Source organism: Pristiophorus japonicus, unplaced genomic scaffold (assembly GCF_044704955.1).
Source record: "Pristiophorus japonicus isolate sPriJap1 unplaced genomic scaffold, sPriJap1.hap1 HAP1_SCAFFOLD_195, whole genome shotgun sequence".
Taxonomy (NCBI): Eukaryota; Metazoa; Chordata; class Chondrichthyes; family Pristiophoridae; genus Pristiophorus; species Pristiophorus japonicus.
This window is the reverse complement of record NW_027251643.1, coordinates 385,214-405,748: the sequence shown is the minus strand read 5'-3', so window position 1 is coordinate 405,748 and position 20,535 is coordinate 385,214. Positions and strand designations below refer to the sequence as shown.

General features: G+C 43.7%; 1 non-coding gene across 1 annotated transcript; it reads right to left on the bottom strand.

The window, feature by feature from the left end:
• Positions 1 to 14,552: 14,552 nt before the first annotated feature.
• Positions 14,553 to 14,635, bottom strand: trnas-uga (transfer RNA serine (anticodon UGA)). Its single transcript has one exon. It is a non-coding gene; the product is annotated as a tRNA-Ser (tRNA).
• Between the last annotated feature and the right edge of the window lie 5,900 nt (positions 14,636 to 20,535).

Genomic DNA, 20,535 nt, shown 5'->3' with positions numbered 1-20,535 from the left:
CTATGAGTAAAGACTGGAGGGACTCGTCCGCGATTTGTACCCGAGACCTCTCGCATATCAAATGTGATCATCCCAAAGCAATAATCATACCCCGAGACCAACGAGCCACCGATAGTAAAGAGCGTAGCTCTCAGATTCTGACGGTCGTGATAAAACATATTGGGCCCATCGTGCTTGTGCTGTCGCTCAGAGAACTATCTAATTAGTCCCCCTCTCCATAGTCCTACAAATGTTATTCCTTTGACGAATATATTATTAATTTGAGACATGACATGAGCAAAGTGCAGCATCCTTGTCAGTAAAAGGGAAATTTGGCGATGAGGTTAAATATGATTGACAAAACGACTCGGGGGGTCAAAGCTTGCGACACAACACCTACGAGGATGGAATTCGGAACCATGCGTGCCAGAGCACAGTGGATTAGCAATCCATCGCCTTCACCTCTCGGCCATTTCATTTCTCACTCAGCGCAGCCTCAGCCGTTCAATCTCCTGCTTTTTGTATCCAAACATAAATAATGTGCAAGAAAGTCCACTTCACAGCTTGCTCTGCCCGTGCAAGCAGATCGACAGTGATGGAAACGTGCGATTAGATTCTTAAAGCAAACAGCCTTCCTTTCCTTCAGCTGAGTGACTGGAAGAGATGGTTGGTTTTTTGGCAGAATCACAACAAAGAATATAAAATTTCAGGCAGCAAGCGAATTGACCGAGGCAGGGCTCGAATCTGTAATCTGATAACTTCGTGGTTATAATCGAAATCAGACGCTTTAACCATTAGGCCACGCGGCCTCTTCCATCAGCTGTCAATGTGTTGTTGTGTATATCGGGAGCAAATACGGGGCAACTGCTATATCAAGGCGTGGATTTCGGAAAAGATGAGCATATTTCGAGTAAATGAACAGATGCCCTGCGATTTGGGTGTGCACCGGCGCAGGCAACCCCTATGTAAGTGGGAACACAACAGTTTAACAATTCGGTCATTGCAGCTGAAATCATACTCCTTCTCAAACTATACAGGATGACCCGGGTTGATGAGACAATCCGTTTTAAAGGGAAAGATTATGAACCGGAACTGACAACCTGCCCGTTTAAACAGACACAGAATGATCCGGGACAGCAAGGACATCCCTTGTACCCAGATGCAGAATGAGCCTGGACTGACAGCAGTTCCCTTTTAAAAGAATAAAGTGAGATTTCTATCATCACTGAAGGCAATTGTGCAGTGGGGCTCAGGACCGCGGGGCAGAGACGATTATTGAAGCTACAGGTGATAGACAGGCAGGCAGGAAGGAGGGAAGGACGTAAAACCAGCCCAGACTGAATGCCAATTTTTAAATAAATATATATTTAACATTTTAACAAAAGAAATACATTTAATTTGTTTCATTGAATTTGATTTGTTTTAAATAAATAAATAATTGATTCACAATCCATATATCTTTGACGAACGAAGGCTGTGTTACTGGAAGAATTCGATTGGAAATGAGGGGGTGCAGTCAATAAATACCCAAACGCAGGAAGCCCATGGCGGAAGACAAGCCACGAGGGAAGCTGTGGGCTACAAAGGCGATCTTTTAAAGTCGCGCGTGTCTTTCTGTTGGATCTGACAGCAGCTGCTTGTGCTGTGAAAGAGGTCAAATGCAATAGAGCCCCGTGCAGGCAGAACAGAAAAAGTACATTTATTTTGGAAGTTAAAAAGGTTGGATTGGATATAAATATACATATTTATATATAACAAAGTCAGTCAGTCAGTCATGTCTTGTCTTGATTTTATTTTATTTGATTTGAATTTGAAAATAAGGGTGGAGGATGTCATCATATCACACAGCCCACACGCAAGCCCTCGATAAAATCGCTATATTTCTAACTTGTGCATTTTCCTTTCTTTCAGATGTGGAATAGCAAAATCCCACAGCAGATTCTTCTACCGTCAGAGAGTCTACGAAGGAGTGTTCAATCAAATCAGTGCGGTTTCAAGCTGCATGTAATGCATTTTTCTCACATGACAGTAAGATCGCACAGCACGTTAGCACACACACTGGCTTACACAAACACACAAACAAATTAAATTCCTGCACCCTCAAAAGGCAGTTTTTGAAATTTGAAATTTGAACTCCGGGACAGACAGCACATCGCTTTTTAAACAGACACAGAATGATGCAGAGCTGATAGCACACCATTTTAAATAGACAGAGAATAATCCTGGACAGACAGCACATCACCTTAAAAGGGACACGGAAACAGAATGAATAAAAACAGATAAATATGCAAAACTCGTGCAGATTCTGTGGATTAAGAACCCGGTTTCACGTTCTGTCGGATAATCATTCCTATATTTTAGGAAAAAGTTCAAGATTACAGTTTTTTGCAACAAAAATAGCGCCTGGAAATAATACGCAGCGAGAAAGGTCAAATGGGAACATCTGTGATAGAGTGGAACGCAGGAGTGATTAAATAATAAATGGCACAATGGAGAAAGGCAAAGTGGGTGGTAATCGGTCAATAACGTAAGAAAGTATGGTCAAGAGGAGGAGTGAGTGGGAACAGCAGAATCATTACCAGACAATGGGAGCGGTGCTTATCACCCGATATGTTGAACCTAATGTTGAGGCCAGAAGACGATAACGTGCCTACAATATAGGGTGTCACCGCCTTTTAATCAGACCAGGAAGCTTTGCCAGCCCGGATTGATTTCCTGTCCGCTCTCAATTCGGCAACCAAGAGACTAATTCAAAAGCTAGCTTCTCACATCATTTCAGCTCTAGAGAAACAAGACGCACTCATATTCAGGGCAGAGGTGGAGATTGACGCTGAATGTATGCTTATCCCAATTGAGATGAGCTTATGCGTACAGACAGGAAGATATACTGATCAATTATTGGCCGGAACTAAACACGGGTTTAGGTTATCCAACGAGTCACAGAGCCGAGTACCTCTGAGATACTTTAACTTTACTCAGTTGTGTGAGTTTCACTTTGCTCTGGGATTTGGACGCTGTGGGAACAATCGGCGCAAAATCACACGTTTTAATGTGAAATATGTCTGTTTTCTCACATGTCGAGCGTCTGTGAGGAGCGGAAATTTGAGTAAAAAATGGCGGGGCTCGTCCGGGATTTGGCCCGAGACCTGTCGCATTTCAAATGTGATCATTCCAAAGCGAGAATCATACCCCGAGACCAACGAGCCGCCGACAGTGAAAAGCGCAGCTCTCAGATTCTGACGGTAATGAGAAAAGATATTAGGCCCATCGTGCTTGTGCTGTCCCTCAGAGACCAATCGAATTAGTCCCCCTCTCTGCAGTCCGACAAATGTTATCCTTTTGACGAATATATTATTAATTTGAGACATGACATGATCAAAGTGCAGCATCCTTGTCAGTGAAAGGGAAATTCGGCGATGAGGTTAATGTGATTGACAAAGTGACCAGGGGAGTCAAAACTGAACAAAATACGACGAGGATGGGATTCGAACCCATGCGTGCAGAACAAAATTGATTAGTAGTCCATCGCCTTAACTTTTCGGCCACCTCGTCTTTTATTCAGCCAAGCGTCAGACTTCCATTCTCCTGCTTTTTGTAACCCAACATAAATAATGTGAAAGAAAGTCCACTTCACAGAATACTCTGCCCGTGCATGCAGATCGACAATGTTCTTAAAGCAAACAGCCTTCCTTTACTTCAGGTGAGTGACTGGAAGAGATGGTTGGATGTTCGGCAGAATCGCTACAAATATAAAATTTCACGTAGCGAGTTAATTGACCGCGGCAAGATACGAATCTGCAACGGTTATAATCGAAGTCAGACGCCGTATCCATTAGACCAAGCGGCCGCTGCCATCGTCATTCAATGTGTTGTTGTGTATATTGCGAGAAAAATCAAGGAGTGGATTGAGGAAAAGATGAGCATATTTCGATTGAGTACACAGATGCACTGCGATCTGGGTGCGCACCCGGCGCAGGCAACCGCAATGCATCTTGGAACACAAAAGTTTAACAATTCGGTCATTGCAGCTGAAATCATACTCCTTCTCAAACTATACAAGATGACCCGGGTTTATGAGAACATCCGTTTTAAAGGGACAGATTATGAACCGGAACTGACAACCTGCCCTTTTAAACAGATACAGAATGATCGGGGACTGCAAGGACATCCCTTTTACCCAGATGCATAATTACCCTCGACTGACCGCAGTTCCCTTTTAAAAGAATAAAGTGAGATTTCTAACATCACTGAAGGCAATTGTGCTGTGGAGGTCAGGACCACGCGGGGCAGAGACGGTTATTGAAACCACAGGTGACAGACAGGCAGGAAGGAGGGAGGGACGGAAAACCAGCCCAGACTGAAAGACAATTTACAAATATATATATATTAAACATTTTAAGAAAATAAATACATTTAATTTTTATTAAAAAAAATTGAATTTGATTTGTTTTAAATAAATAAATAAATGATTCATAATCTCGATATTTTTTGATTGAACGAAGGCTGTGTGACTGGAAGAATTCCATTGGAAATGAGGGAGTGCCTTTTATCAACAAAGGCAGACATTGATGTGGAGATTCAGCATCGCCTCCAGTGCTCCAGTGCAGCCTTCGGCCGCCTGCGGAAAAGACTGTTTAAAGACCAGGCCCTCAAATCTACCATCTAACTCATGGTCTACAGGGCTGTGGTAATACTCGCCCTGCTATATGGGTCTGAGGCATGGACAATGTGCAGAAGGCACCTGAAGCCGCTGGAGATATTTCACCAACAATGTCTCTGCAAGATCCTGCAAATCTCCTGGCAGGACAGGCGCATCAACATCAGTGTCCTCGACCAGGGTAACATCGCCAGTATTTAAGCACTGTCCACACTCGATCAGCTTCGCTGGGCAGGCCACAAAGCACGCATGCCAGATGCGAGATTCCCTAAGCAAATGCTTTATGCGGAACTCCTTCATGCTAAACGAGCCAAAGGAGGACACCATAAATATTATAAGGTCACCCTCAAAGTCTCGCTGGAAAACTGTGACATCACCACTGACATCTGGGGTAACCTGGCCGCAGATCGCCCGAGGTGGAGAAAATCCATCCGGGAGGGCGTTGAGCTCTTTGAGGCTCGATGCAAGGAGCATGAAGCGCCCAGGTGCACTCAGCAGAAGGAGCGCGCGTCAAACCAGCCCTACCGACCCCTTCCCCTGACGAATGTCGGTCCCACCTGTGAAAGGGTCTGTGGCTCTCGTATCAGACTGCTCAGCCATCAAAGAATTCACTTTGGGAGTGGAAGCAAGTCCTCCATAGGACCCCTGGACCTGATGGCTTATATCCTGTGGATACAACCAATGCATCCATAGGATATGAGCCATCAGGTCCAGGGACTTGTCCGCCTTTAGTCCCATTATTTTACCTCATACTGCTTCATCAGTGATAATGATAGTATTAAGTTCCTCCCTCCATATAGCACTTGGATTATCCACTATTTGGATGTTCTTAATGACTTCTACCGTGAGAACTGAAACAAAATATTTGTTCAAAGTCTCTGCCATTTCCCTGTTCTCGATTATTAATTCCCCAGTCTCATCCTCCAGGAGACTAACATTTACTTTAGCCACTATGTTCCTTTTTACATACCTGTAGAAACTCTTACTATCTGTTTTTATATTTCGTTCAAGTTAACATTCATAATCTACCCTCTTTTAATCATATTTTTCGTCGTTCTTTGCTGGATTTTAAAAATGTCCCAATCCTCTGGACTCACACGAGTCGATGATTGGCTGAGCGTGACGGAACAGGTGGCCTAAAAGGTGCTGCAAAATAATTCAGAACAATTACACCTCAAATGACCTCAAAACAGAGCGGATTACGTGCCAATGCCTACACCTACTGATTTACTGTGAACAGGGCTCGAATTTAATCAGAAGCAATTCGATTACATTCATAATCCAACGATTTAACCACCCAGCCATGGCAGCTAGCACGTCGCATTTTTTTAAACACACACTGAATGAAGCAGCACTGAGAGCGCAAAACTTTTAAACAGATAAAGACTGATCCGAGACTGACAGTACAACAACTTGATGTCGCTGTATTACACAATAGAAAGCGGGAATGGCTGAATCGCTTTCAGCGGGAATTAAATGATGTACTCCCTGCTTGTCTCAGCTAATCAGCTCGTTGGTCAAGGGGTATGATTGTCACTTATATAGGAAAATAATGGAACCCTTACGAATGGAGAAAATAGAAGAACATCTAGAAACCAAAAGTATAAAAATGAATAATCAGCATGGATTTCAACAGGGAAAGTCCTGCTGGACCAAACTCATAATTTTTGAAGAGGTTATAGAGTGGGTACACATTGATCATGCAATACGTGTAATGTATCTAGATTTTCAAAAGACCTTCGCTATGAAACCCAATAATAGTCTGCTGAGCAACGTCAGGGGATAAGCAGCAGAATGAATAGCGAGCTAGCTTCAAGACTGAAATTAGAGATTGGAGATAAAAGGCAGATATTCACATTGGCAGAAGATGGGTAGAGGTGTTCCAAAAGTATCAATGCCGGAACCACTATTGTTCACAATTTATATTAACGATTTAGAATTTGGAACTAAAAACAGATTTTCCACATTTGCCAATGATACCAAATTGGAGGAAATTTATACTGAGGAGGACTGCAACAAATTAAGGACAACATTAATGAACACGCAGAATGGGCAATAATTTTCAATTAAGTTCCACACACATACATGTGAGGTATTACATTTTGGTGGGACGAATATGGAGGTCACTTATTACTTGGTACAAACGACTCTAGGTCGGGTAGAGGAATAATAGGATCTCTGAGTACAAATACACAAATCACAAAAATTGTGACAGAGTTTAGCAAGGCAAAATAAAGGTAACTAAGCAGTGAAGGTTATTTCTAGTGGTATAGAATTGCAAAATAGGAAGGTTATGCCAAACCTGTATCGAACCTCGGTTAGACCACACTTAGAGTACTGCATGCAGTTCTGGTCATCCAATTATAAAGAAGATATAGAGGCACTTGGTAGTGTGCGGAGAAGATTTACACGGATGCTACCAGAAATGGGAGGTTATTCATAAGTGGAAAAAATGAACAAGCTGGGTCTCTTTTCTCTTGAAGATTGATCTATAGGGGTGACCTAATAGATTTATTTAAAATTATGAAAGATTTTGATCGAGTGTTTACAGAGAGAATGTTTTCACATGTGGGGAAGAGCATAACTGGAGGCCACCAATATAATATTGTCATCAAGAAATCCAGGTATCAAATAGAGATATCAGAAGCAACTTCTTTCTGGAAAGAGTGATGAGAATATGGAACTGAAAAGCGTAGGAGTGGTTCAAGCGAATAGTATAGATACATTTAAGGAGAGGCTAGACAAGCATATGAGGTAGAAAGGAATAGATGGCTATGCTGATAGATTTAAATCAAGAAAGACTCCAGAATATTCGAGTGGAACATAAACGCTGGCATGGTCAAAATAGCCAGAAAGGCAGTATACGCTATGCTGTCCTTTGTAAGCCTATTTAATTCAGTTATCTGCAGCATTATGCATTGGATTCAATGATAAGCTCTCTGAGTATAGGTAGGAATGTCTGGGTCACTGTAAGAGATTTCTGTTTCTGTGTAATAGTTTCTGAGTCCCTTTAGGTGCAGTCTGGGTCTGTGTTGCAGCTGCCTGTGTCAGATTTTGAGCTGACTGTGTCTGTTTAAGTGTTGTCCGGGTTTGTGTAGGAGCGTCGGGGTTTGTATTGCAGCTCCATGCTTCAGGTTTGGAGCTGACTGGGTCTGTGCAAGAGTTGTCTGTGTTTGTGCCGGAGAGTCTGAGTCTGTGTTGGAGTGTGTCGTTCTGTGGTTGATCTCCCTGGGTCAGTGTGGTTCTGTATTGAGCTTTTTGATTCATTACCATTTGATCTTTAAATGAGATGTCTGCATCTCCGAAGCGAGCTGTCTGGCTCGGTGTAGGAGCAGACTGGTCCTTTGCTGGAACAGTCTGCGCCCGTGTAAGAACTGCTTATCTCTGTGTAGGAGCTCTTGGATCTGTGTTGGTGATGCCTTGGCCAGAGTAGAGCTGTCTATGTCTATGTAGGAGGGAATTAATCTGTCTTCGAGATCCCTATGTCTCTGATAGGAGCTGTGTGGGTCTGTGTTTTAAAGTTTGTACCTGTGCTGTTAATCCGTGCTTCAGTGTAGCACCTGTCTGGTTCTGTACAGGAGCTGCCTGTTTCGCGAAGGAAATGTCAGTGTCTCTGTCGAAGCTCTCTGGAAATGTGTTGGTGTTGTCTGCGGCTGATGAGGACATGTTTGCTCCTGTGTAGGTGACGCTGGGTCTGTGAAAGGAACTGTCTCAGTCTGTACACAAGCATTTTGATGCGGTGTATGCGCTTTGCCTGTCTGCACTGGTGTGTATGGATCTGGGCAGTAATGTCTGGCTCAGTGTAGGATCAGTACTCCTATGTACGGGAGCTGCCTGGGTCTGTTTAGCCGCTGTCTGGGTCGGTGCAGGAAAACCTGGATCTGTGAAGGTAGAATCTGGGACTGTGAAAGAGCCGTCTGAATATGTGTTGCAGCTTTCTGGGTCTGTGAAGGAATAGTCTGGGGCTGTGAAAGTAAATAGAAATCTAGAAATCCACAGCGCTGAAGGAGGCCACTTCGGCCCATAGTATACATGCCAGCCGACAAAGAACCACAGGGCCCTTTGATCAACAACCCTGAAGGCTATATATGAACCTGTGAAGTATGACAATGGCGGAAAGATAAAGAACGCCCAGACCAATAAGTCCGCCCCAGACAACTTCTACACACCTTGCACCGAAAAATTATACACACCACCCCAACCCGAGCTATGCAAATGCATGGGAGAAGCAAAAAACAGAAAAAAAAACAGGCTAATTGTGGGAAAAGAAATCTGTTAAAATTCCGCTCCATCTACGCGATCAAAATTAGTCCAAAAGATCAACTTGGTCGAATTGGAATCCCTGCAGTACTTACCATCGTATCTGCGCCAGCCAACAAGAGGCTATCCAGCCTAATCCCACTTACCAGCTCTCGGTCCATAACTCTGCTGATTACAGCAAGGACATTGTACTTGACTGTATACAACATTGGTTAGGCCGCAGCTGGAGTACTGTGTGCAGTTCTGGTCACCACATTTAAAAAAAATGATGCGATTGCGCTGGAAAGGGTACTGAGGAGATGTACAAAAAAAGTTGCCTGGACTGGAGAATTTTTGTGATGAGGAAAGATTGCAAATACTGAGTCTGTTTTCTTTGGACCAGAAGAGGCTGAGGGGAGACTATATTGAGGTGCATAACTTTATGAGGGCTCTAGATAGAGTTGGTAGGAATGTCCTATTTCCCTTTGCAGAGTGGTCAAAAAACAGGAGGAATCGATTTAAACTAATTTCGTGTTGGACCAATTCCCCTATCTCGGGCGCCTCCTATCAACAAGAGCAGGCATTGATGATGAGATCCAACACCGCCTCCAGTACGCCAGTGCAGCCTTCGGCCGCCTGAGGAAAAGAGTCTTTGAAGATGAGTCCCTCAAAACTTTCACCAAGCTCGTGGTCTACAAGGCTGTAGTAATACCCACCCTCCTGTATGGCTCAGCGACGTGGACTATGTACAGTAAACACCTCAAGCCGCTGGAGAAATGCCACCAGAGATGTCTCCGCAAGATCCTGCAAATCCCCTGGGAGGACAGACGCACAAACATTCGCGTCCTCGTCCAGGACATCATCCCCAGCATTGCACCACTTACCACAATTGATCAGCTCCGCTGGGCATGCCATATGCCAGACACGAGACTGCCATAGCAAGCGCTCTTCTCGGAACTCGGCCACGGCAAATGAGCCAAAGGCGGACAGAGGAAAGGTTATAAAGACACCCTCAAAGTCTCCCTGATAAAGTGTGACATCCCCACTGTGACCTGGGAGTACCTTGGCCATAGATCGCCCTAAGTGGAGGAAGTGACTGCGGGAGTGTGCTGAGCTCCTCGAGTATCGTCGCCGAGAGCATGCAGAAATCAGGTGCAGGCAGCCGAAGGAGCTGCGGCACACCAGGCTCCCTGCCCATCCTTTCCCTCAACGACGGTCTGTCTGACCTGTGACAGAGACTGTGGTTCCCGTATGGAACTGTACAGCTATCTAAGAACACGTGCCAAGAGTGGAAGCAAGTCTTCCTCGATTCCGAGGGACTGCCTATGATGATGAATTCGGGGGAGGGTTAGATGAGCTGTGAGGATAAATGTCTTTACCGTGGGCGTCGTGGCAGTCGCGAACTCAATGCCTGAATGGGTAGTAGCGGCAGAAAACCTGACACATTTTAAAAATATTTGGATACCACTTAAATTGCTGTAACCGAAAGGACGCACTTAGAGCTGGGAAGTGGGAATTAGGCTGGAAAGCTCTTGATCGGCCTCCACGGGCACTATTGGCTGAAATGCTGTACATTTTTGCATTTCCTGCACGACAAAGTGATCACATTTTAAAAGTAATTAATTTGCTCTGAACTGCTTTGGGAAGTGCTGAGCTGAAAGTCGCTATAGGAATGCTATCATTTTAATGTAAACGTGCCATAAGAAAGTACATAGCATGAAGACCGGTTTCCTCACTCGGTTAGCGCTTGGTGTTATTAACGCCAAATTGGCGAGTTCGAACCTATTACGGGTCATTTATTTTATTTTTGGTGGTGCGATTGGGCTGCAAGTATTTTAGAGCAACTTAAACATTCAGGGACGAAACTCACACCAAACCTGTAATACAATGAAGCAATGCTGCAAAACATTACTTCTGCCTAGAGCTGGTGGCCCTGCCGAGTGTTTCCAGCATTAAATGAACAATTCCATATCCTCCGGGGATTTGTGACTTCTCGTATTTCAATCAGTGAAAGGCTCAAAGCCGCTGATTGGTTTGTAGTGCAAAGTATGGAACTGATCTAAATTCAATTCCACTGCGTAATCCCTCATTATAAGAACATAAGAATTAGGAACAGGAGTCGGCCATCTAGCCCCTCGAGCCTGATCCGCCACTCAACAAGATCATGGCTGATCTGGCCGTGGACTCAGCTCCACTGACCCGCCCGCTCCCAGTAACCCTTAATTCCTATATTGGTTAAAAATGTATCTACCTGTGTTTTGAATACATTCAATGAGCTAGCCTCAACTGCTTCCTTGGGCAGAGAATTCCACACATTCACAACTCTCTGGGAGAAGAAATTCCTTCTCAACTCAGTTTAAAATTGGCTCCCCCGTATTTTGAGGCTATGCCCCCTAGTTCTAGTCTCCCCGACCAGTGGAAATAACCTCTCTTCCTCTATCTTCTCTATCCCTTTCATTATTTTAAATGTTGCTTTCAGATCACCCCTCATCCTTCTGAACTCCAACGAGTAAAGACCCAGTCTACGCAATATATCATAATAATCAGCCTCGTGAATGGTCTCTGTGCCCCCTTCAAAGCTAGTATATCCTTCCTAAAGAAAGGTGATCAAAACTGCACGCATTACTCCAGGAGCGTCCTCAACAATGCCCTATATAGTTGCAGCAGGACCTCCCTGCTTTTGTCCTCAATCCCTCTCGCAATGAAGGCCAACATTCCATTCGCCGTCCTGATTACTTGCTGCAACTGCAAACTAACATTTTGGGATTAATGCACAAGGACCCCCAGGTCCCTCTGCACCTCAGCATGTTGTAATTTCTCCCCATTCAAATAACATTCCTTTTTACTGTTTTTTTTCCCCAAGGTGGATGACCTCACATTTTCCGAAATTGTATTCCATCTGCCAAACCTTAGCCCATTCGCTTCACCGATCTAAATCTCTTTGCAGCCTCTCTGTGTCCTCTACACAATCCGCTTTCCCACTAATCTTTATGTCATCTGCAAATTTTGTTACACGACACTCAGTCCCCTCTTCCAGGTCATCTATGTATGTTGTAAACAGTTGTAGTCCCAGCACCGATCCCTGCGGCACACAACTAACCACCGATTTCCAACCCGAAAAGGATCCATTAATCCCGACTCTCTGCTTTCTGTTAGCCAGCCAATTCTCTATCCATGCTAATACATTTCCTCTAACTCCGCATATCTTTTATCTTCTGCCGTAACCTTTTGTGTGGTACCTTATCAAAAGCCTTTTGGAAATCTAAATACACCACATCCATCGGTACACCTCTAGCCACCATGCTCGTTATATCCTCAAAGTATTCCAGTAAATTATTTAAACATGCTTTCCCCTTCCTGAATCCATGTTGCGTCTGCTTGATTGTCTATTCCTATCTCGATGTCCCGCTATTTTTTCCTTAATGATAGCTTCAAGCATTTTCCCCACGACAGATGTTAAACTAACCGGCTTATAGTTACCTGCCTTTTGTCTGCCCCCTTTTTTAAACAGAGGCGTTACATTTGCTGCTTTTTAATTCGCTGGTACCTCCCCAGAGTCCAGAGAATTTTGGTAGATTATAACGAATGCATCTGCTCGAACGTCTGCCATCTCTTTTAATATCCTGGGATGCATTTCATCAGGACCAGGGGACTTGTCTACCTTGAGTCCTGTTAGCCTGTCCAGCACTACCCCCCGAGTGATAGTGATTACCTCAAGGTCCTTCCTTCCCACATTCCCGTGACCAGCGATTTTTGGCATGGTTTTTGTGTGTTCCACTGTGAAGACCGAAGCAAAATAATTGGTTGAGGTCTGAGCCATTTCCTCATTTTCCCATTATTAAATCCCCCTTCTCATCTTCTAAGCGACCAACATTTACTTTGGTCACTCTTTTCCGTTTTATATATCGGTAAAAGCTTTTACTAACTATTTTTATGTTTTGTGCAAGTTTACCTTCGTAATCTATTTTTCCTTCCTTTATTGCTTTCTTCGTCATTCTTTGCTGTCGTATAAAACTTTCCCAATCTGCTAGTTTCCCACTAACCTTGGCCACCTTATACGCATCGGTTTTTATTTTGATACTCTCCTTTATTTCCTAGGTTATCCATGGCTGGTTATCCCTTCTCTTACCGCCCTTCTTTTTCACTGGAATATATTTTTGTTGAGCACTATGAAAGAGGTCCATAAAAGTCCTCCACTGTTCTTCAATTGTGTCACCGTTTAGCCTGTGTTTCCAGTCTACTGTAGCCAACTCTGCCCTCATCCCACTATAGTCACCTTTGGTTAAGCAGATTGTTCGCTCGTTTGCGACACTACTTCCTCACCCTCAACCTGTATTACAAATTCAACCATACTGTGATCACTCATTCTGAGAGGATCTTTTACTGGGAGATCGTTTATTATTCCTGTCTTATTAAACAGGACCAGATCTATGATAGCTTGCTCCCTTGCATGTTCTCTAACATACTGTTCTAAGAAACAATCCCGTATGCATTCTATGCATTCCTCCTCAAGGCTACCCAGTGCGATTTGATTTGACCAATCGATATGTCGGTTAAATCCACCATAATTACTGCCGTTCCTTTTTCACATGCCTCCATTATTCCCTTGTTTATTGCCCGCCCCACCATGAAGCTATTATTTGGGGGCCTATAAACTACGCCCAACTGTGACTTTTTCCCCGTACTATCTCTAATCTCCACCCACATTGATTCAACATTTTGTTCATTAGAGCCAATATCGTCTCTCACAACTGCCCTGATATAATCCTTTATTAACAGAGCTACCCCACCTCCTTTCCCTTCTTGTATATCTTTCCGAATTGTCAGATACCCCTGTATGTTTAATTCCCTGTCCTGGCCAACCTGCAACGTTTCTGTAATGGCCACCAAATCATACCCATTTATGATGATTTGTGCCGTCAAATCATTTATTTTATTTCGAATGCTGCATGCGGTTAGGTCGAGTTTTTTAATACTAGTTTGTAAACCATGATTTTTAGTTTTGACCCCTCCTGCAGCCCCTTTATATTCATACATATTGTCCCTTCCTATCACTTTGTCGTTTCCACTTACCCCAGTGCTCGTCTGCTCTATTGCCTCCTGCTTTTTGCATTTTTTCTTGGTGTCCTGTGATCCGAGCTCTCACCCACTCTAACTAGCTCAGAACCCTCTCCTGGGTTCCGAATACTCCTTGCATTGCGGCACCGAGATTTCATGCTTGCCTTTTTATTACACTTTGACCCTTTAGAATTTTGCTGTACATTCGTCTGCTGGAAACTGCAGGGGCCACGTCGCTTAATGGATAAGGCATCTACTTTGATGCAAACACTGATGTAATCAGAAAATTGCAACGTCAAACGCTGCCGTGGTCATTTTGGCAAATCTCGTTCATCTTTATAAAACCAAACCACGTTCGCACTCATAAACGAAAGGTGAGTTCCTCCCAAACAATGCACTGATCTTTATTAAAAGGCATTTGTTCATGCTGTGTTTATTGCTCACTGATTTTTGGAGATAGTGTCCAACAAACCAACAATTAATATCGATAAACTATTAATGTTTCCAGTTCGAACAACAGCTTCGCGTCAATCAGTTTAATAAAGGGCAGTGGAGGGAATTGGGATCAGATTCCAATGAGATCCCCGTGAGTCGATAAAAAAAGGAGCACTTGCAGAATCGCTGCGAGCAGGGTTCGAACCTGCGCAGGGAAACCCCCATTGGATTTCAAGTCCAACGCCTTAACCACTCGGCCATCGCAGCTCTCCAGTAGAGCTGCTTTAATAGTCGAATCGTTGGTGCAATTTATCAGAGAGACCGCCTGCCTGCTTTCCCGATTGCATCTCCCAGACGATGTGAACATTAAATCGTAGAATCACAGAATCTTACAGCAAAGAAGGAAAAATGTCGGTCAGAACTGAAAGAATTTACATTTCGGGAAAAACTGAACAGTCTGGAGAGCTTCTTTCTCGAAAAACAAGTGACATATATTTTTAACATGATGAAGGTATTTGATCGAGTTGATGTGGAGAAAATGTTTGCTATTTTACAGGAGTTCAGAACGGGAGGTCACCGATAAATTCAGGAGACAATTCAAGAGCAACTTATTTACCAAAGAGTGGTTTGAATGTGGAAGATGCTACATAAGCAGTAGTTGAGGCGAATAGCACAGAGTCATTTTAAAGGGAATTAACAAAGCACATGACTGAGATAGCAACAGAACAATATGCTGATAGGATGAAGTGAAGTAGCGTAGTGTGCAGCATTAACTCGAGCAACACCAGTTAGGTACAATTGTCTCTTTCTGTGATGCAATATCTATATAACGTTATGTAACACTCATTTTAAACAACAACAACTTATATATAATTAGCACCTTGAAATTAGCGAAACGTCCAAGGCGCTTCACAAGAGTATTATGCGATACAAATTTGACACCGAGCCACTAAATACAAATTAGCGCAGGTGACTAAAAGTTTGGCCAACCAGGTATGCTTGATAATGAGGAAGAAAGCTGTACATTTCAGGTAGATATCAAAGAACTGGTTAGGGGTTTAATGTAATTCAAACCGTAGAAGTGTTAGATAATGCATTTGGGGAGTGCTTATAGGGAAAGCGAATAAACATTAAATGTTAGGCCACTGATAAGTGTAGTGGTGAAAATGACCTTGGAGTGCATGTCCACAGAATCCTTGATGGTAGCAGGGCAGGTAGATAAGATACTTGTGAAGGATAGACAGAAAGGAAAATGAGGCGGGGTGGCGTTGCTGGTTAAAGAGGAAATTAATGCAATGATAAGGAGAAACATTAGCGTGGATGATTTGGAAGCGGTATGGGGGGGAGCTGCAGAATACCAAATGGCAGAAAACGTTAGTGGGAATTGTGTACAGACCTCCAAACCGTAGTAGTGAGGTTGGGGACAGCATCAAACAAGAAATAAGGGATGTGTGCAATAAAGGTACAGCAGTTACCATGGGTGACTTTAATCTATATATTGATTGGGCTGACCAAACTGGTAGCAATGCGGTGTAGGACGATTTCCTGGAGTATAATAGGGATGGTTTTCCAGATCAATATGTCGAGGAACCACCTAGAGAGCTGGCTATCGTAGACTCGGTGATGTGTAATGAGAAGGGACTAATTGCCAATCTTGTTGTGCAAGGCCCCTTGGGAAGAGTGACCATAACATGGTAGAATTCTTTGTAAGATGGAGAGTGACACAGTTAATTCAGAAACTAGGGACCTGAACTTTAGGAAAGGTAATTTCGATGGTATGAGGCGTGAATTGGCTATAATAGACTCGCAAATGATGCTGAAGAGGTTGACGTTGGAGAGGCAATGGCAAACATTTAAAGACCACATGGATGAACTTCAACAATTATACATCCATGTTGGAGTAAAAATACAACGGCGAAGATGGCTCAACCGTGGCTAACAAGGGAAATTAAGGATAGTGTTAAATCCAAGAATAGTTATATAAATTGGCCAGAAAAATCAGGGAACCTGAGGACTGGTAGAAATTTAGAATTCAGCCAAGGAGGACGAAGGGATTCGTTAAGAGGGGGAAAAAAGAGTACGAGACGAAGCGTGCCAGAAGCGTAAAAAATGACTGCCAAAGCTTTTACATATATGTGAAGAGAAAAAGATTAGTGATGACAAACGTAGGACCCTTGCAGTCGGATTCAGGTGAATTTATAATGGGTAACAAAGAAAAGGCAGACTAATTGAACAAATACTTTGGTTCTGTCTTCACGACGGAAGACACAAATAACCTTCTGGATGTACTAGGGGACTGAGGGTCTAGTGCGAAGGTGGAACTGAAGGATATGCTGATTAGATGGGAAATTGTGTTGGGGAAATTGATAGGATTGAAGGCCGATAAATCCCCGGGGCCTGATAGTCTGCATCCCAGAGTACTTAAGGAAGTGTCCAGAGAAATAGTGGATGCATTCGTGATCATTTTCCAATAGTCTATCGACTCTGAATCAGTTCCCATGGACTGGAGGGTTGGTAATGTAACACCACTTTTTAAAAAAGGAGGGAGAGAGAAAATGGGTAATTATAGATCGGTTAGCCTGACATCAGTCGTGGGGAAAATGTTGGAATCAATTAAAGATGAAATCGCAGCGCATTTGGAAAGCAGTGATAGGGTCGGTCCAAGTCAGCATCGATTTATGAAGAGAAAATCAAGCTTGACGAATCTTCCAGAATTTTCTGAATATTTAACTTGCAGAGTGGACAAGGGAGAACCAATGGATGTAATGTATTTGGTTTTCTAAAGGCTTTAGATAAGGTCCCACACAAGAGATTTCTGTGCAAAATCAAAGCACATGGTATTGGGGGTAATGTACTTACGTGGATAGAAACAGAGAAGCAAAGAAAATAGGTGCAGGAGTAGGCCATTCGGCCATTCGAGCCTGCACCGGGAGTCAATCAGATCATGACTGACCATTCTTTCAGTACCGCTGTCCTGCTGTATCTCCATACCCCTTGATCCCCTTAACCGTAAAGGCCATATCTAACTCCCTCTTGAATATATCTATGAGATTGCATCTCATCCTTCTAAACTCCAGTGAATACCGGCCGAGTCATCCCAGTCGCTCCTCAAACGTCTGTACTGCCATCCCGTGAATCAGTCTGGTGAACCTTCGCTGCACTCCCTCAATAGTAAGAACGTCCTTCCTCAGACTAGGAGACCAAAACTGAACACAATATTCCAGGTGAGGCCTCATTAAGGCCCTGTACAACTGCAGTAAGACCTCCCTGCTCCTATATTCAAATCCCCTAGCTACGAAGGCCAACATACCATTTGCCTTCTTTACCACCTGCTGCATCTGCGTGCCCACTTTCAGTGACTGATGAACCATGACATCCAGGTCTCGCTGCACCTCCCCTTTTTCTAGTCTGCCACCATTCAGATAATATTCTGCCTTCGTGTTTTTGCCCCCAAAATGGATAACCTCACATTTATCCAGATTATACTGCATCTGCCATGTATTTGCCCACTCACCTAATCTGTCCACATCACCCTGCAGCCTCTTAGCGTCCTCCTCACAGCTCACACCGCCACCCAGTTTAGTGTCATCCACAAACTTGGAGATATTACACTCTATCCCTTTATCCAAATTGTTAATGTATATTGTAAAGAGCTGGGGTCCCAGCACTGAGCCCTGCGGCACTCCACTAGTCACTGCCTGCCATTCTGAAAACGACCCGTTCAGCCCGACTCTCTGCTTCCTGTCTGCCAAACAGATCTCTATCCACGTCAGTACATTACCACCAATACCATGCGCTTTGATTTTGTATACCAATCTCTTGTGCGGGACTTCGTCAAAAGCATTTTGAAACCCAAATACACCTCCTTGTGCACTCTACTAGTTACATCCTCAAAAAATTCCAGAAAATTCGTCAAGCACGATTTCCCTTTCATAAATCTATGCTGACTCGGTCCGATCCTGTCACTGCTTTCGAAATGGGCTCCATAATGATTGATTCCATTACGGATGTCAGGCAAAGCGGTCTATAATTACCCGCTTTGTTTCTCCCTCCATTTTTAAAAAGTGGCGTTACATTAGCTACCCTCTAGTCCATAGGAACTGATCCAGATTCGAGAGATTGTTGGAAAATGATCACCAATGCATCCACTATTTTTCGGGCCACTTCTTTAAGTACTCTGACATGCAAACTATCAGGACTCGGGGATTTATCGGCCGTTAATCCTATCAAATTCCCCAACACAATTTTCCACCTAATAAGGATATCTTTCAGTTCCTCATTGTCACTAGACCCATTGTCCCCGAGTACATTCGGAAGGTGATCTGTATCTTCCTTTGTGAAGCGTCGAGAACTGGTTGGCAGACAGGAAGCAGAGAGTCGGGATGAACGGGTCCTTTTCAGAATGGCCAGCAGTGATTAGTGGAGTGCCGCAGGGCTCAATGCTGGCACCCTAGCTCTTCACAGAATACATTAATGATTCAGATGAAGGAATTGAGTGTAATATTTCCAGGTTTGCAGATGAAACTAAATTAGCTGGCGGTGTGAGCCGTGAGGAGGACGCTAAGCGGCTGCAGGTTGACTTGGACAGGTTAGGTGAGTCGGCAAATACATGGCAGATGCAGTATAATGTTGATAAATGTGCGGTTATCCACTTTTATGGCAAAAAAACGAAGGCAGAATATTATTTGCATGGCGGCAGATTAGGAAAAGGTGAGGTGTAACGAGACCTAGGTGTCATGGTTCATCAGTCATTGAAAGTTGGCATGCAGGTACAGCAGGCTGTGAAGAAGGCAAATGGTATGTTGGCCTTCATAGCTAGGGGATTTGAGTATAGGAGCAGGATCGTCTTACTACAGTTGTAAAGGGCATTGGTGAGACCTCACCTGGATTTTTGTGTTCAGTTTTGGTCTCCTAATCTGAGGAAGGAAGTGCTTGCTATTGAGGGAGTGCAGCGAAGTTTCACCAGACTGATTCCAGGGATGGCTAGACTGACATATGAAAAGAGACTGGATCGACTGGGCCTTTATACACTGGAGTTTAGAAGGATGAGAGGGGATCTCATAGAAACATGTAAGATTCCGACGGGACTGGACAGGTTAGATGCGGATAGAATGTTCAAAATGTTGGGAAAGTCCAGAACCAGGGGACACAGTCTTAGGATAAGGGGTAGGCCATTTAGAACGAAGATGAGGCGAATCTACTTCACTCAGAGAGTTGTTAACCTGTGGAATTCCCTGCCGCAAAGAGTTGTTGATGCCAGTTCATTGGATAAATTCAACAGGAAGTTATTGTGGCCCTTATGGCTAAAAGGATCAAGAGGTAGGGAGGAAACAGGAAAGCGGTACTGAGGGAATGATTAGCCATGATCTTATTGAGTGGTAATGCAGGCTCGAAGTGTCGAATGGCGTACTGCTGAATCTATTTTCGATGTTTCTCTGTTGAGAAGCAACACGGAATACTTGCCTTCATTAGATGAGCCACAGAATATAAGATCGCGGAAGTTATGCTTCAAATGTGTAAAACTGTAGTTGGGCCACAGATAGATTATTGCATGTTTCTCTGGTCACCGCATTACAGGAATGATCAGGCAGCACTCGTGAGCATACATGTTAGATTTAGGCGGATCGTAAATTTAGCTCTGAGTAAATATTACATCGGCTGGGTTTGTTTTCTTTTGAAGAGAGGAGGCTAAGGGGGTCCGTATTGAAGTGAATAAAATTATGAGTGGCCTAGATCAAGTGCATAGAAAGGATCCATTTCCCTTAGCAGAGTGGTCAACAACCAGGCGTCATAAATTTAAAGTAATTGGTAGGAGGTTTTCCGGAATTTGAGGTACACTTTTTTCACCCAGGGGTGGTGAGAGTCTGGAACTCACTCCTGAAAGTGATTAAGAGGCAGAAGTCCTGACCACCTTTAAAAGTCCTTGAATGTGCACTTCAATTCCAGTAACCTAAAAGGCTATGGACCAAGAGCTGGAAAGTGGCATTAGTCTGGATAGGTCGGATTTTAGTCGGAATTTAGGTCATGATCTTCTGTTTCTTCGGTAGCTCAGTGCATTTTGCAGCAAATCAATACTTCAGAGAAGGGAAACTGCGTTCCCTGCAATTCCTGCTACACAAGTGGCTCCAATCCTACCCACTTTTTAATTGAGTTCTCTTAGATCCTGA